Source organism: Thalassophryne amazonica, chromosome 16, assembly GCF_902500255.1.
Source record: "Thalassophryne amazonica chromosome 16, fThaAma1.1, whole genome shotgun sequence".
Lineage (NCBI taxonomy): Eukaryota > Metazoa > Chordata > Actinopteri > Batrachoidiformes > Batrachoididae > Thalassophryne > Thalassophryne amazonica.
Window position 1 is genome coordinate 79,855,681 of NC_047118.1, and position 16,487 is coordinate 79,872,167.

Here is a 16,487-nt window from a genome sequence, read left to right on the forward strand (position 1 = left end):
TCCCCTCTCCAATCAACTTTTTAATTAAACTACGCTGTTCTTCTGAACAATGTCTTGAACAGCCAATTTTCCTCAGGCTTTCAAAGAGGGACGGCGCGCGCCCGGCCACGCCCTTCGTCTCGTTCCCGACGGCATTCCTCCAACCGATTGTCTAACCGTATAACAAGATCGATAAGCCCATCTAATTCCCGCGGTTCATCCTTGGCCACCAGGTGCTCCTTCAGGACCGACGACAGTCCGTTTACAAAGGCGACGCGGAGCGCAGCGTTATTCCAGTCGGACCTCGCAGCCGCGATGCGGAAGTCGACTGCATAAGCGGCTGCGCTCTGGCGTCCCTGTCTCATCGACAGCAGCACAGTTGAAGCGGTCTCTCCCCTGTTAGGGTGATCAAACACTGTTCTGAACTCCCTCACAAACCCAGTGTACGTGTGAAGGAGCCGTGAATTTTGCTCCCAAAGCGCCGTAGCCCAAGCGCGTGCCTCTCCCCGAAGCAGAGTAATCACATAAGCTATTTTGCTAGCGTCTGATGCGTACATGACGGGACGTTGTGCGAAGACGAGCGAACACTGCATGAGAAAGTCCGCGCACGTCTCCACACAACCTCCGTACGGCTCTGGAGGGCTTATGTATGCTTCAGGGGATGGTGGGAGGGGTTGTTGAACCACCACAGGAACGTTCATATCCTGCACAGGGTTGGCAGGAGGAGGAGCTGCAGCAGCGCCCTGAGCGCTCGCCGCCACTTGCGCGGAGAGAGCCTCCACCCTGCGGTTCAGGAGGATGTTTTGCTCGGTCATTTGATCCAACCGAGCCGTAAAGGCGGTGAGAATGTGCTGTAGCTCACCAATCACGCCTCCTGCAGACGCCTGCGCTCCCTGCTCTCCCATTGGTCGTTCAACAGCCGGGTGACGCCCCTCGGAGTCCATGACGCTGGCCGAGATATCCTGTTGGGAAAGTGTAGTGACACGGACCCACAACAAGGGGCGTGAACGGACAATGGAAGGAGTTAAATTAGAACACTTTACTGTTGTGAATGTCACAACCAAACACTGCAGATTACAGAATGTACACAAGTCAATTAATAAAGGTGTCGTGTGGGCAGGCTCGACGATAGGAGACGCCCGTCTGGAGACGAACCGGAACCACACGATTTCCACCGCCACCGAACCCGAGGGATACTGGAGCCGCCAAGTCCCGAAGTCCCCAGGTGGCCACCGTCTCGGCGTGTCGGATCTGGTACTGCTGGCAGAAAACAAAAACAGTCAAGTGTGGGTGTGTGTGCACCCAGAACAATTATGGTGGGAATTCCACCTCCACCTCTCACTCAATACGTGTTGTAGCGATCCCTCAGAGGAAAAGAGTGCCGTCCTGCACAGCCTCCACAAACTAAGGACCGGTACTCCTGCAAACACTCACAATAGATAGATTTAGAAAATTACCACAAAGGCTGAGGATATTACCTCTTGATGAAGATGATATCTCGGCAATGTGGTGGAGGTGTCTTCCTGCCTTTATTCCAGATGTGGAGTAGATGATCAGTGACAGCTGTCATGGTTGATGGGTGACAGCTGTCACCACGGCTTGTTCCTGGAGGCGGCAGTGCCCTCTCGTGCCTGAAGCCCACACTTCAGGCAGGGCGCCCTCTGGTGGTGGGCCAGCAGTACCTCCTCTTCTGGCGGCCCACACAACATACAGTTTATTTTTACATTCTAAATCTTATTTTGACACCTGATTATTTTGTATATAGGTGGTTTTGTGGTTTTCACAGTAAAAAAAAAAGAAAACAAAAAACTGATTTTACATTTGTGTGAATTTAAGTTCACTGTGTTAATTGATCCTGTACATGCTGTGTATAAAACGTGCATTTGTGGCAGCCATGTCCAACAGATTGCAAAACACAGCCATAGGGCCGTCTCTGTGTTCCTGCACGCACAGAGTAGTTGTGTAATTTCTGCTCCATAATATCAACACACAGAGAAATCAGAGTGCACAGTTTGGCTGCAGCCACTGTGGACTGCTGCATTCTAGTAATCAATCAATCAATCAATCAATTTTTTTTATATAGCGCCAAATCACAACAAACAGTTGCCCCAAGGCGCTTTATATTGTAAGGCAAGGCCATACAATAATTATGTAAAACCCCAACGGTCAAAACGACCCCCTGTGAGCAAGCACTTGGCTACAGTGGGAAGGAAAAACTCCCTTTTAACAGGAAGAAACCTCCAGCAGAACCAGGCTCAGGGAGGGGCAGTCTTCTGCTGGGACTGGTTGGGGCTGAGGGAGAGAACCAGGAAAAAGACATGCTGTGGAGGGGAGCAGAGATCGATCACTAATGATTAAATGCAGAGTGGTGCATACAGAGCAAAAAGAAAAAGAAACAGTGCATCATGGGAACCCCCCAGCAGTCTACGTCTATAGCAGCATAACTAAGGGATGGTTCAGGGTCACCTGATCCAGCCCTAACTATAAGCTTTAGCAAAAAGGAAAGTTTTAAGCCTAATCTTAAAAGTAGAGAGGGTGTCTGTCTCCCTGATCTGAATTGGGAGCTGGTTCCACAGGAGAGGAGCCTGAAAGCTGAAGGCTCTGCCTCCCATTCTACTCTTACAAACCCTAGGAACTACAAGTAAGCCTGCAGTCTGAGAGCGAAGCGCTCTATTGGGGTAATATGGTACTACGAGGTCCCTAAGATAAGATGGGACCTGATTATTCAAAACCTTATAAGTAAGAAGAAGAATTTTAAATTCTATTCTAGAATTAACAGGAAGCCAATGAAGAGAGGCCAATATGGGTGAGATATGCTCTCTCCTTCTAGTCCCCGTCAGTACTCTAGCTGCAGCATTTTGAATTAACTGAAGGCTTTTTAGGGAACTTTTAGGACAACCTGATAATAATGAATTACAATAGTCCAGCCTAGAGGAAATAAATGCATGAATTAGTTTTTCAGCATCACTCTGAGACAAGACCTTTCTGATTTTAGAGATATTGCGTAAATGCAAAAAAGCAGTCCTACATATTTGTTTAATATGCACTTTGAATGACATATCCTGATCAAAAATGACTCCAAGATTTCTCACAGTATTACTAGAGGTCAGGGTAATGCCATCCAGAGTAAGGATCTGGTTAGACACCATGTTTCTAAGATTTGTGGGGCCAAGTACAATAACTTCAGTTTTATCTGAGTTTAAAAGCAGGAAATTAGAGGTCATCCATGTCTTTATGTCTGTAAGACAATCCTGCAGTTTAGCTAATTGGTGTGTGTCCTCTGGCTTCATGGATAGATAAAGCTGGGTATCATCTGCGTAACAATGAAAATTTAAGCAATACCGTCTAATAATACTGCCTAAGGGAAGCATGTATAAAGTGAATAAAATTGGTCCTAGCACAGAACCTTGTGGAACTCCATAATTAACTTTAGTCTGTGAAGAAGATTCCCCATTTACATGAACAAATTGTAATCTATTAGACAAATATGATTCAAACCACCGCAGCGCAGTGCCTTTAATACCTATGGCATGCTCTAATCTCTGTAATAAAATTTTATGGTCAACAGTATCAAAAGCAGCACTGAGATCTAACAGAACAAGCACAGAGATGAGTCCACTGTCCGAGGCCATAAGAAGATCATTTGTAACCTTCACTAATGCTGTTTCTGTACTATGATGAATTCTAAAACCTGACTGAAACTCTTCAAATAGACCATTCCTCTGCAGATGATCAGTTAGCTGTTTTACAACTACCCTTTCAAGAATTTTTGAGAGAAAAGGAAGGTTGGAGATTGGCCTATAATTAGCTAAGATAGCTGGGTCAAGTGATGGCTTTTTAAGTAATGGTTTAATTACTGCCACCTTAAAAGCCTGTGGTACATAGCCAACTAACAAAGATAGATTGATCATATTTAAGATCGAAGCATTAAATAATGGTAGGGCTTCCTTGAGCAGCCTGGTAGGAATGGGGTCTAATAAACATGTTGATGGTTTGGATGAAGTAACTAATGAGAATAACTCAGACAGAACAATCGGAGAGAAAGAGTCTAACCAAATACCGGCATCACTGAAAGCAGCCAAAGATAACGATACGTCTTTGGGATGGTTATGAGTAATTTTTTCTCTAATAGTTAAAATTTTGTTAGCAAAGAAAGTCATGAAGTCATTACTAGTTAAAGTTAATGGAATACTCAGCTCAATAGAGCTCTGACTCTTTGTCAGCCTGGCTACAGTGCTGAAAAGAAACCTGGGGTTGTTCTTATTTTCTTCAATTAGTGATGAGTAGAAAGATGTCCTAGCTTTACGAAGGGCTTTTTTATAGAGCAACAGACTCTTTTTCCAGGCTAAGTGAAGATCTTCTAAATTAGTGAGACGCCATTTCCTCTCCAACTTACGGGTTATCTGCTTTAAGCTACGAGTTTGTGAGTTATACCACGGAGTCAGACACTTCTGATTTAAAGCTCTCTTTTTCAGAGGAGCTACAGCATCCAAAGTTGTCTTCAATGAGGATGTAAAACTATTGACGAGATACTCTATCTCCCTTACAGAGTTTAGGTAGCTACTCTGCACTGTGTTGGTATATGGCATTAGAGAACATAAAGAAGGAATCATATCCTTAAACCTAGTTACAGCGCTTTCTGAAAGACTTCTAGTGTAATGAAACTTATTCCCCACTGCTGGGTAGTCCATCAGAGTAAATGTAAATGTTATTAAGAAATGATCAGACAGAAGGGAGTTATCAGGGAATACTGTTAAGTCTTCTATTTCCATACCATAAGTCAGAACAAGATCTAAGATATGATTAAAGTGGTGGGTGGACTCATTTACTTTTTGAGCAAAGCCAATAGAGTCTAATAATAGATTAAATGCAGTGTTGAGGCTGTCATTCTCAGCATCTGTGTGGATGTTAAAATCGCCCACTATAATTATCTTATCTGAGCTAAGCACTAAGTCAGACAAAAGGTCTGAAAATTCACAGAGAAACTCACAGTAACGACCAGGTGGACGATAGATAATAACAAATAAAACTGGTTTTTGGGACTTCCAATTTGGATGGACAAGACTAAGAGACAAGCTTTCAAATGAATTAAAGCTCTGTCTGGGTTTTGGATTAATTAATAAGCTGGAATGGAAGATTGCTGCTAATCCTCCACCCCGGCCCGTGCTACGAGCATTCTGACAGTTAGTGTGACTCGGGGGTGTTGACTCATTTAAACTAACATATTCATCCTGCTGTAACCAGGTTTCTGTTAGGCAGAATAAATCAATATGAATCAGTAAGAAAAGAATACTACTGGAATGAATTTGAATAAGTTTTTTTGTTTTTTTTTTCACCAAAATGGATGCTGCACTCACTGCAGTTTATTGTCTGGAATAGTCCCAGATTGCATTTCAGAGCTTCTAGAATTCAAACATTTTTGTGCGGGTGATTTTGGGGGTAATTTTGGGTTTCAGCTTTTTTTGTTTTTTACCACTTTCATCCCTGAATATGTCAATCATGAGTCACTTTGTGCAGATTAAAGTTACTAACTGGGACTCCTGTCTTATTGTGAGAAAGGAATGAGACTCGTTCTCCGTTCTGTTCACACAGCTCCAAACGCTGTGCGGCTCTCTGCCGATTCAAGGCAAAACGAGTCCAGTCGGAATTAATAACTTCAAAGTGAAACACCGTTTAAATCAAATGACACCTCTTTCCAAACGTTGTAATACAAACAAATTGCAATCGATCAAAACATTTTTTTCTCCCAAAATGAAACATCCTGCGCTGACGTGCAGCAGCCAGCTGAGCTCGTCTCAGAGGTATGGAGAGACATTTATGCCAAAATGTCTGAAAGGAAATGCTTTTGATTAAAAACTACAGATTTTTTTATTTTTTTTTATGTCCAGAGATCAAAGATACAGTGACCAATTTAACATGTTGACATAGAAAACCTCTAAAGCATACTTTTAGTACACAGAAAATTCACAAGATGTATTGATAAGGGAATTGATAAGGAATCGGATCGATAAGCGGAATTGATAATGGCATCGATTCGATAAAACCTTATCATACCCATCCCTAGTCAAAAGCGTTAACACAACAAACTTGAAACAACATCTACAGACCCACCACTAGGGCTGTCACAATTAGAAATTTCTGGAAACGATTTGTCAGGCAAATAATTGCGATTGACAATCATATTGTCTGTTTTTTTTTTTCTTTTTTCCCTTCTTTATATTCTACTATCGCAGTATGATTATATAACTCTGGGAGAACGTTTGGCTTCTATGAGTGGAGAAACCGGGAATAGTGCAACATTTTTATTTTTATCTTCATTTTACATATAGTCCCAACTTTTTCTGATTTGTGGTTGTTTCTGTTGCATTTCTGAAATTACAGAACTGCTATAAAGAAAAGTGTGAACATTTTATTGTGTTTTAAAACTTTGTGGAGGAAACGCAAACATCAAACTCTTATAAAGAAGGAAAAAATACCTGGACATGTGCAGGAAAACTGATAAACACTTTACAGAACAATGCAGGCTGATTAGACTCCCCATATTTTTTTGTATAAATAAATCAGAATACAATAAGAGGCAACTCACTGTGAAATAATTAAAAACATATAGCTACAGCTTAATAACTTTGAAAAATGCTGTAACAGAAATCAGCAGCTTGTATTTTTATTCTGACTCCAGTTCATTTTTAGTGTGATTAAGTCATCCTTTTTTTTTCTCATCAGTCACGTTTTGTCTTTAAACACTACATTAAGCTCAAGACTGAACAAATACATACCACTGGAAAATAACAGCTGTTAAAGTTCAGCTTTTTGTGATCTGTGCCTCTGAACATCACTGCACAGCTTTTCTGTAATTTTTGCTCAGTTCATTTATATATTCTCATTTTTTAAGGATGTTTTTAAGGATATTTGACCATGTATTTCATCTCATGATCTCATAAATTCAGTATACGACGCGCACATGGTGTGAACAGGATGGTGCCGTCAGAACCGCACGTGTAGCGAAAGTACAGAGAGTAAAGGCAGCTCCACGGTTTGGTTTTTTATATACATGATCACTCGGGTTAAAATCTTCTCTCTCTGCTCCGTGCTTGCTGTCTCACGTGATGCTTCACAGCAGAACGTAACGTCTCGTGCCTCCGTTCAGGAATCTCCCTCCCTCAGTCTGCAGCAAGTTGACTCCGCGCGTGCACACACCCACACACACAGCTCCTTCGGTAAACTGCGCATTTTAAAAGGCTTTGAACAAGACGGCTGCTGTTTTAATCTGCCATCTTATTCAAAATTTGAACGTCCAAATGACGGCAGGACGGCTCACTGCCTAAAACTATGAATTGAGAGAAAAATCAAAGACTTAAATAAAATAAACGACTCGTCGACTACTAAATTACAATCGCCGACGTAGTCATGACTAGTCGAGCCAGCCCTACAAAACCGAAATGCATCCACAGTGGTACGTGGCTTTGGAACCAGAACCTCCTCACACTCCATGTTATTATCTGAGCCTCGCTAACCATCCGACCAAGACGAGAGGAAACAGAGTGAGTGAGGCAGCGTGCGGCTGCTGCTGCATGATGACGTCAGATTCCGAGTCATTTTATGCAACTTTGCTGATAAAATAAATAATTCACAGTAATCACAATTATGAAAAATATTTGCGAATATGAAAAATAATAGCAACTGGTGAATATTGTAATAATTGTGACTGTCCTACCCACCACCCACATTAATACGACGAACTTGTAAAGACCACACCAGCACAATTGCCAGCCGGTCCAACAGCAGCTGGTGCATCCTGTCAACTGGCTCTTGATGAATGAGAGGTTGCTTCAATGCTTGCCCTGTTGCAGCAGATTGATCACAATAAATCCTCTTAAGGAATGGAGAAGATACTAATGTCTTTTTGACTGTCTATTTCTTGATGTTCAAAACATCATTAAATTGCTCTTATTCATTAAAGTGTGCAGTACAGCACAGAATGTGTATCATTAAAGCTAATTATACTATGATAGTAGAATATAAAGAAGGAAAAAAAGGGAAAAAAATAGACAATATATTCGTCATATCACAATTATTTGTCTGACAATTAATCATCTCCAGAAATTCCTAATCGTGACAACCCTACCGCCAAGCAAAGCAAGGATGTTGACAGACAAGCATCAGTGAATTCATAGTTCATCTGACTCAGTTTCTGCCATGACCGCAAACCGGAAATACACTTTCATCACCGCAGACAGGAAGTACACAAGAAGCATGATGGGAGAAACCAAGGTGCATGATGGGAGAATGCCATTACCTGGCTGTTGCTGCGGCGGTCATCCCGTCGGACACCAGTGAAAGGCTGGCATAGGAATACATCGAGTGAACCGCATTACGGCTTCCATCAACAAAGTAGTTTGGAAAAACGGTTTAGAAACTACAAACTGTTCACAAGCCTCAGTGTAACAAGAAAATGGGGATAAAGTTTTTATAACTGCAATTTAATACGTTATACATGTTAGTGCCACATCAGTCAGGAGAATAAATATGTTTTGCTGTGTAAACATCACATTTTTTTAATGAAATCATCAAGCTATGAAGAAAATTATTAAAATAATACTTTTTTTTTCTTTTTTTTTTTACAGTATTTCAAACAAACAATATTTTTCCGTATAGTCCGGCGGCTAAGGGACAAATTTTAGGGGAATCATGCACTTTTATACAAAAGCGCCAAAACTTTATCAGAGGTATTTTATAGTGTCCTGAAGTAGATAAGATTGAGAGACATTGAATCCATAAACGCCTAAACTCTAAAAACTTGGGTTTAAGAGAATAACCATTTTCAGCCTTCTACAGCATATAATTCATGACAAACTCTTATCCAAATGTCTTTTTAAGTTCATAATATGAACTTGAAGGTTATGAAAAATGTATTAAATGTTGGGGAAAGTGTAATGCACGGACCCACAACAGGGGGCGCAAATGAACGGTCAATAGATAATCCAATAAATACAATTTATTGTGGCAAATGTGCACAACAGGTCGAATACTGCTTTTAGACAGTCAATCACAAAATACAATTCGTGACATGTGGGCAGGCCCGAGGGTAGGAGACGCCTATCCAGAGAAGAGCCGGAGCCCACAAGGTTCCGCCGCCAACGAAGACCTGCAGTACACCGAAGCCGCCAAGTCCCGAGTCCCCAGGTGGCCTCTGCTTCAGCTGTCAGATCTGGTACTGCTGGCAGGAACAAAAACAGGTTAATGGTGGGTGTGTGGACACCCAGTAAGCAGTCAGCAAACTCACAGTTCTTATCCACTTGGAGGGGACACCTCCACCTCCAACTCAGGAACAATTCAACGGCAGAGCCTGAACTACTACTTATCGTAAGTGGAGCGAGGAGTGAAGGTCGTCACTCCTCCACCGTCCACAAACCCAGCTCCAGCTGCGAGTAGAGTTCCAGGTACTCCTGCAAAAGGGTCAGAACAGACAAGGTACGTGCGTTCGGCACAAACACGGCTGAGAGTATTACCTGTGTGGTAAACTGATATCTTGGCAGAGATGTGGTGTCTCCTCCAGGCTTTTATGGTGTAGTGGTGATGATTACCGACAGCTGTCAGTCCTGGCTCCTGGGTAGTGACTGCGCCCTCTGGTGCCTGAAACCCGACTACAGGCAGGGCGCCCTCTGGCGTAGGCCAGCAGTACCTCCTCTTCGGGCAGCCCACACAACAGGACCCCCCCCCCCCAACGGGCACCTCCTGGCGTCCGACCAGGCTTGTCGGGGTGTCGCTGGTAGAACTCGGCCAGGAGGGCCGGATCCAGGATGAAGCTCCTTTTCACCCAAGAGCATTCTTCAGGTCAGTAACCTTCCCAGTCCACCACATACTGGAGAACCCGACCCCTCCGGCGAACATCCAAGAGCCTGCGGACTGTCCACGTAGGCTCACCGTCGATGATGCAGGCAGGAGGCGGTGCCGGTCCGGGGGTGCAGAGGTCCGAGGTGTGGTATGGCTTCAATTTGGAGACATGAAACACGGGTTGAATCCGCAGTGAAGCTGGGAGTTTCAGCTTCACTGCAGCTGGACTGATGACTTTAGTGATCTTGAAGGGTCCGATGTATATGTCCATGAGTTTTGGTGACTCCGTGTTGAGAGGAATGTTCTTGGTTGAAAGCCAGACCTCCTGCCCGGGCTGATAGTCTGGGGCCGGGGCGCGTCGGCGGTCTGCATGGCTCTTCGCCCTCGTCTGGGCTTTCAGCAGGGCAGAGCGGGCTGTACGCCACACCTGACGGCACCTCCTGAGGTGGGCCTGGACCGAGGGAACCCCGACCTCTCCCTCCACAGCCGGAAACAATGGGGGCTGGTACCCCAAACATGCTTCAAATGGGGAGAGGCCGGTTGCTGATGAAACCTGACTGTTATGCGTGTACTCGATCCAGGCCAGATGTTGACTCCAGGCCGTCGGGTGCGTGGAGGTCAAACACCGTAGGGCCTGTTCCAGCTCTTGATTAGCCTGCTCTGCTTGTGCGTTGGTCTGGGTGGTACCTGGACGAAAGGCTCACGGTGGTCCCCAGTTCCCTACAGAAACTCCTCCAGACTTGCGAGGAGAACTGGGGACCACGATTCGAGACGATGTTTGCAGGGATACCATGCAGACGTATGACGTGGTGGACCAGGAGATCTGCAGTCTCCTGGGCCGTCGGGAGCTTCGGGAGGGCCACGAAGTGGGCTGCCTTGGAGAACCGGTCCACTATCGTCAGGATGGTTGTCATTCCCTGGGACGCAGGGAGACCCATGACGAAGTCCAGGCCGATGTGGGACCAGGGGCGATGAGGCACTGGCAGCGGCTGGAGGAGTCCCTTCTCCAGTTGTTGGACTGCCTTGCCCCTGGCACAGATGGTACAGGCCCGGACATACTCCCGGACATCGGCTTCCAAAGACTCCCACCAGAACCGCTGCCGAACAACTGCCACGGTCCTTCGCACCCCTGGATGGCAGGTGAGCTTAGAACCATGACAGAAGTCCAAAACTGCAGTCCTAGCATCTGGTGGGACGTACAAATGGTTAGGTGGTCCACCGCCGGGGTCCGGGTGACGTGTCAGGGCCTCCCTGATGATGTTCTCCACGTCCCACGTCAGTGTGGCGACGATAGTGGACTCCGGGATGATGTTTTCTGGTGGATCCGACAGCTCCACTTTGACTTCTTCTTCATGCACCCGGGACAGTGCGTCTGACCGCTGGTTCTTAGTCCCGGGGCGATAGGTGATCCTGAAGTCAAAACGTCCAAAAAAAAGAGACCAATGGGCTTGCCTGGGGTTCAGACGCTTAGCGGTCCGGATATACTCCAGGTTCCGATGGTCGGTGAAAACCGTAAATGGAACCACAGCTCACTCCAACAAGTGTCTCCACTCCTCCAGGGCCTCCTTCACCGCCAGGAGCTCCCGATTGCCGACGTCATAATTCCGCTCTGCTGGGGTCAACCTGCGGGAGAAAAAGGCACAGGGGTGGAGAACCTTATCGGACTCCCCACTCTGGGACAGCACGGCTCCTATCCCTGAGTCAGAGGCATCTACTTCCACAACAAACTGGTGGCTAGGATCAGGCTGCACCAGAACTGGCGCAGTAGAGAACCGGCGTTTCAACTCCCTAAACGCGGCTTCGCACTGATCCGACCTGGTGAAGGGAACTTTTGGGGAGGTCAGGGCTGTAAGGGGACCAACAACCTGACTATAGCCCTTTATAAACCTCCGACAGAAATTAGCGAAGCCGAGGAACTGTTGCAGCTTCCTATGTCTTGCCGGTTGGGGCCAATCTCTCACCGCCACTACCTTGGCCGGATCGGGGCGACGGAGTTGGAGGAGATTATGAACCCCAGGAAGGACAAAGAAGTATGGTGGAACTCGCACTTCTCGCCCTTCACAAACAGCCGGTTCTCCAACAACTGCTGCAGGACCTGACGTACATGCTTAACATGGGTCTCAGGATCCGGGGAGAAGATGAGGATATCGTCTAGGTATACGAAGACGAACCGATGCAGGAAGTCCCGCAAGACGTCATTTACTAATGCTTGGAACGTTGCGGGGGTGTTAGTGAGGCCGAACGGCATGACCAGGTACTCAAAGTGACCTAACGGGGTGTTAAATGCCGTCTTCCATTCGTCTCCCTTCCGGATCCGAACCAGGTGATACGCATTCCCAAGATCCAATTTAGTAAATATTTTGGCTCCATACAGGGGCGTGAACACTGAATCCAACAGGGGCAACGGGTATCGGTTGCGAACCGTGATCTTGTTCAGCCCTCTAAAATCAATGCATGGACAGAGTCCACCGTCCTTCTTGCCCACAAAAAAGAAACCAGCACCTAACGGGGAGGACGAGTTCCAGATCAACCCGGCAGCTAAAGAGTCCCGGATGTAGGTCTCCATCGATTCTTGCTTGGGGCGTGAGAGGTTGTACAGTTTGCTGGAGGGATACTCAGTGCCCAGGATTAAATCAATGGCACAATCGTACGGTCTATGCGGGGGAAGCGTGAGTGCCAGATCTTTGCTGAAAACGTCAGCAAGATCGTGGTACTCAACTGGCACCGCCGTGAGATTGGGAGGGACTCGAACCTCCTCTTTAGCAGTCACACCGGGTGGAACCAAGGACCGTAAACACTCCCTGTGGCAGGTTTCGCTCCATTGAGCCACAACCCCAGATGGCCAATCGATCCGGGGATTGTGCTTACTAATCCATGGATAGCCCAAAATAACTCTGGGGGTAGAAGGTGTTACAAAAAACACATTCTGCTCCCTGTGATTCCCAGACACAACCAGTGTTACGGGCTGTGTCTGGTGTGTGATTAGTGGAAGAAGAGTGCCATCTATTGCCCGTACCCTCACTGGTGAAGGAAGAGCCACTAGAGGGAGCCCTACTTCTTTAGCCCATCTGCTATCTAGCAGATTCCCTTCTGATCCCGTGTCGATTAGTGCTGGGGCTTGAAGGGTTAAATCCCCACAGAGGATCACAACTGGGATTCATGCGGATTTACGTGCATTACCCGGCGTGTGTGTGTTATGGCCCACCCTAAGCCCAGTCCCTAAGGGCGAGCGTTGGTGTTTAACCGCTTGGGGCATTGTTTCTGCAAATGCTCGTTGGAGCCGCAGAAAAAGCACTCTCCGCGGGCCAGCCTCCTCTGTCTGTTTTCTAATTTTATTTTGGCCCTGCTCGTGTCCATAGCTTTGTCAGCAGGGGGAGCTGTCGTCACACGGCGCACTCTGGCTCTGGAGCGTGGGGAAGGCGGGGCTGCTTCGGACTGGGAAGGGAGAGGGACGGCGCATGCCCGGCCACGTCCTTCGTCTCGCTCCCGTCGACGTTCTTCCAATCGGTTGTCTAAACGTATAACTAAATCAATAAGCCCGTCTAAATCCCGCGGCTCATCTCTACCCACCAGGTGCTCCTTCAGGACCGAAGACAGTCCATTTACGAAGGCGGCGCGGAGCGCTACCGTATTCCAGCTGGCCCTCGTGGCCGCGACACGGAAGTCGACTGCATACTCCGCGGCGCTCCGTCGCCCCTGCCGAATGGACAGCAGCAGCGTGGAAGCAGATTCGCCTCGATTAGGGTGATCAAACACTTGTCTGAATTCCCGTACGAACCCAGTGTAAGTCGTTAGGAGCCGCGAATTCTGCTCCCAAAGCGCCATAGCCCAGGCGCGTGCCTCACCTCGAAGCAAATTGACAACATAAGCCACCTTGCTGGAGTCTGACGCGTACATTACTGGACGCTGAGTGAAGACAAGTGAGCACTGCATTAAGAAGTCCGCGCACGTCTCAACACAGCCTCCGTACGGCTCCGGGGGACTTATGTATGCTTCAGGGGATGGGGGGAGGGGAGTCCGTTGAATGACCACTGGAGGGTCCCTGTTCTGCAACAGGTCAGCAGGAGGAGGAGCGGCAGCCGCACCCTGTGCACGCGCTTCCACCTGTGCGGTAAGAGCCTCCATCCTACGATTGAGTAGTACATTCTACTCGGTTACCAAATCCAACCGAGCAGTGAAGGTGGCCAAAAATTGCTGCAACTCACCCATAATTCCTCCTGCAGAAGCCTGTGCACCTTGCGTCTCCATTGACCATTCAACGGGTGGGTTGTGCCCCTCAGGATCCATGACGTTGGCCGAGATATCCTGTTGGGGAAAGTGTAATGCACTGACCCACAACAGGGGGCGCAAATGAACGGTCAATAGATAATCCAATAAATACAATTTATTGTGGCAAATGTGCACAACAGGTCGAATACTGCTTTTAGACAGTCAATCACAAAATACAATTGGTGACGTGTGGGCAGGCCCGAGGGTAGGAGACGCCTAGCCAGAGAAGAGCCGGGGCCCACAAGGTTCCGCCGCCAATGAAGACCTGCAGTACACTGAAGCCACCAAGTCCCGAGTCCCCAGGTGGCCTCTGCTTCAGCTGTCAGATCCGGTACTGCTGGCAGGAACAAAAACAGGTTAATGGTGGGTGTGTGGACACCCAGTAAGCAGTCAGCAAACTCACAGTTCTTATCCACTTGGAGGGGACACCTCCACCTCCAACTCAGGAACAATTCAATGGCAGAGCCTGAACTACTACTTATCGTAAGTGGAGCAAGGAGTGAAGGTCGTCACTCCTCCACCGTCCACAAACCCAGCTCCAGCTGCGAGTAGAGTTCCAGGTACTCCTGCAAAAGGGTCAGAACAGACAAGGTACGTGCGTTCGGCACAAACATGGCTGAGATTATTACCTGTGTGGTAAACTGATATCTTGGCAGAGATGTGGTGTCTCCTCCAGGCTTTTATGGTGTAGTGGTGATGATTACTGACAGCTGTCAGTCCTGGCTCCTGGGTAGTAACTGCGCCCTCTGGTGCCTGAAACCCGACTACAGGCAGGGCGCCCTCTGGCGTAGGCCAGCAGTACCTCCTCTTCGGGTGGCCCACACAACATTAAGGCTAAGTAGGGATGCTTCAGTGTGCTTACACTCTTAGAAAAAGCATTAATATAGGGAAAGTGACAAAATATTGTCTAACTCATTGTGAATATCAATATACCTATGCAATATAGCTGTTTGCAAGCATAGGGCAAAGGAAAGATGCTACTCATGCACTCTAACATATTTACACTCTAAAATAACAACAGTGTTTGAACGGAAAGAAATGATTTTTTATTAATTACAAGAAATCAATTTTGTTTTTATGGCCATAACCATTATTATTATTATTATTGCTGTTATTGTTATCATTATTATTCTATGTTATTGGTATTAAGATGATTATCACCATATTTTTTAACTGAAAACATTGTAAATACCTGGTTGGCAAACTTCCTAGATATGCACAAATGTTTCATGAATATTTTTAATGAACTACTCTCTACAGCTTTCATGCTAGGAAGATCACAGTGACCAAAATTTATGTCTCAGAGGTAGAGGCCTGTTAAAGATCCCTACAGGCCTGAAATGAGTCCTGTACCTCTTTCCATTTTGAAACATACCACCCTGCTAATGTATAAGGATGTACGACGACGTATGACGCCGCACGACAGACGATACATGATCACATAAGCTCAGTATAGCTTTGCACTAGTTGCAGTAGCCATTCTCTACAGCTTAGTCCTTACTTAGCTTAGTTTCTGTTATGCTTTTGCCACATGTTAGTTGTTTTAGTTTCAGCCCCAGCCTTTATTTCTCTTGTTGAACCTTCAGTTCTCACCTTTGTTGTCTTGATTTTGTTTCTTTGCTCCTTTCAGGTGTTGATTTTCTTGCATTATGTTTTGGACTCACCTTCCACTTTCTTTCTGTCTGCTTAGTGTTTACTTTTCTGCACTCTCTTGCACCTGTTTGCTTCATCTTTGTCTCTTTCTTCCATGCCGCTTAGTCTTTATTTTATTGCACTCTGTTGATCCTGCTTGTCTCAGCTTTGTCGCCTTCCTGAACTTTCTCACACACCTGTTTTCCTGTTCCTAATCACACCCTGTTATTTAAGCCTTGCATTTTTCTCTGTTCTCTGCCAGTTCATTGTGCTTGTCACCCTGTGTTTCAGCCCTTGTTCCAGCCTCAGTAACCTTGCTCTAGTTTTGTTTTTTGTTCTGACCAGCTGTGTATGACCTTGCCTCATTTTTGTGACCTAGTTTTTGCCTCTGCTCTGATTGCTTTGTCTCTCTGTGCCACCGAACCCTGCCTGCCTTGGACTACGCCATTGTCTTGACCTGCCTGTACCTCTGCTTCACTGACTGTCCACCAGTGTATCAAACCTAAGCCTGTTTACAAGATAAAGCCTTTTCTTACTCCAGTGCTTGTGTCTGTGAGTCCTGCAATTGTATCCAGTCACTCAGTGCCTGTAAGCTTAACGAAGCCTGACAGAACAAACTGGCCAATATGGACACAGCAGACTCAAAGCTGGCTGCCCCGAACTCAGATCTTGTCCTCATCAAAGACATTTTTTCTGAAAATTTTTTCTTCAATTGTTTCCATTCATGCCACACCCCAAGAAAGAAATTTGATTTTTTTGGACCAAGCCTGGAA

At 46.3% G+C, this 16,487-nt stretch overlaps 1 pseudogene; it reads right to left on the reverse strand.

Moving 5' to 3' along the window:
* LOC117528768 overlaps positions 1 to 16,487 on the reverse strand; it is a 64,041-nt pseudogene that overhangs the window by 42,858 nt on the left and 4,696 nt on the right.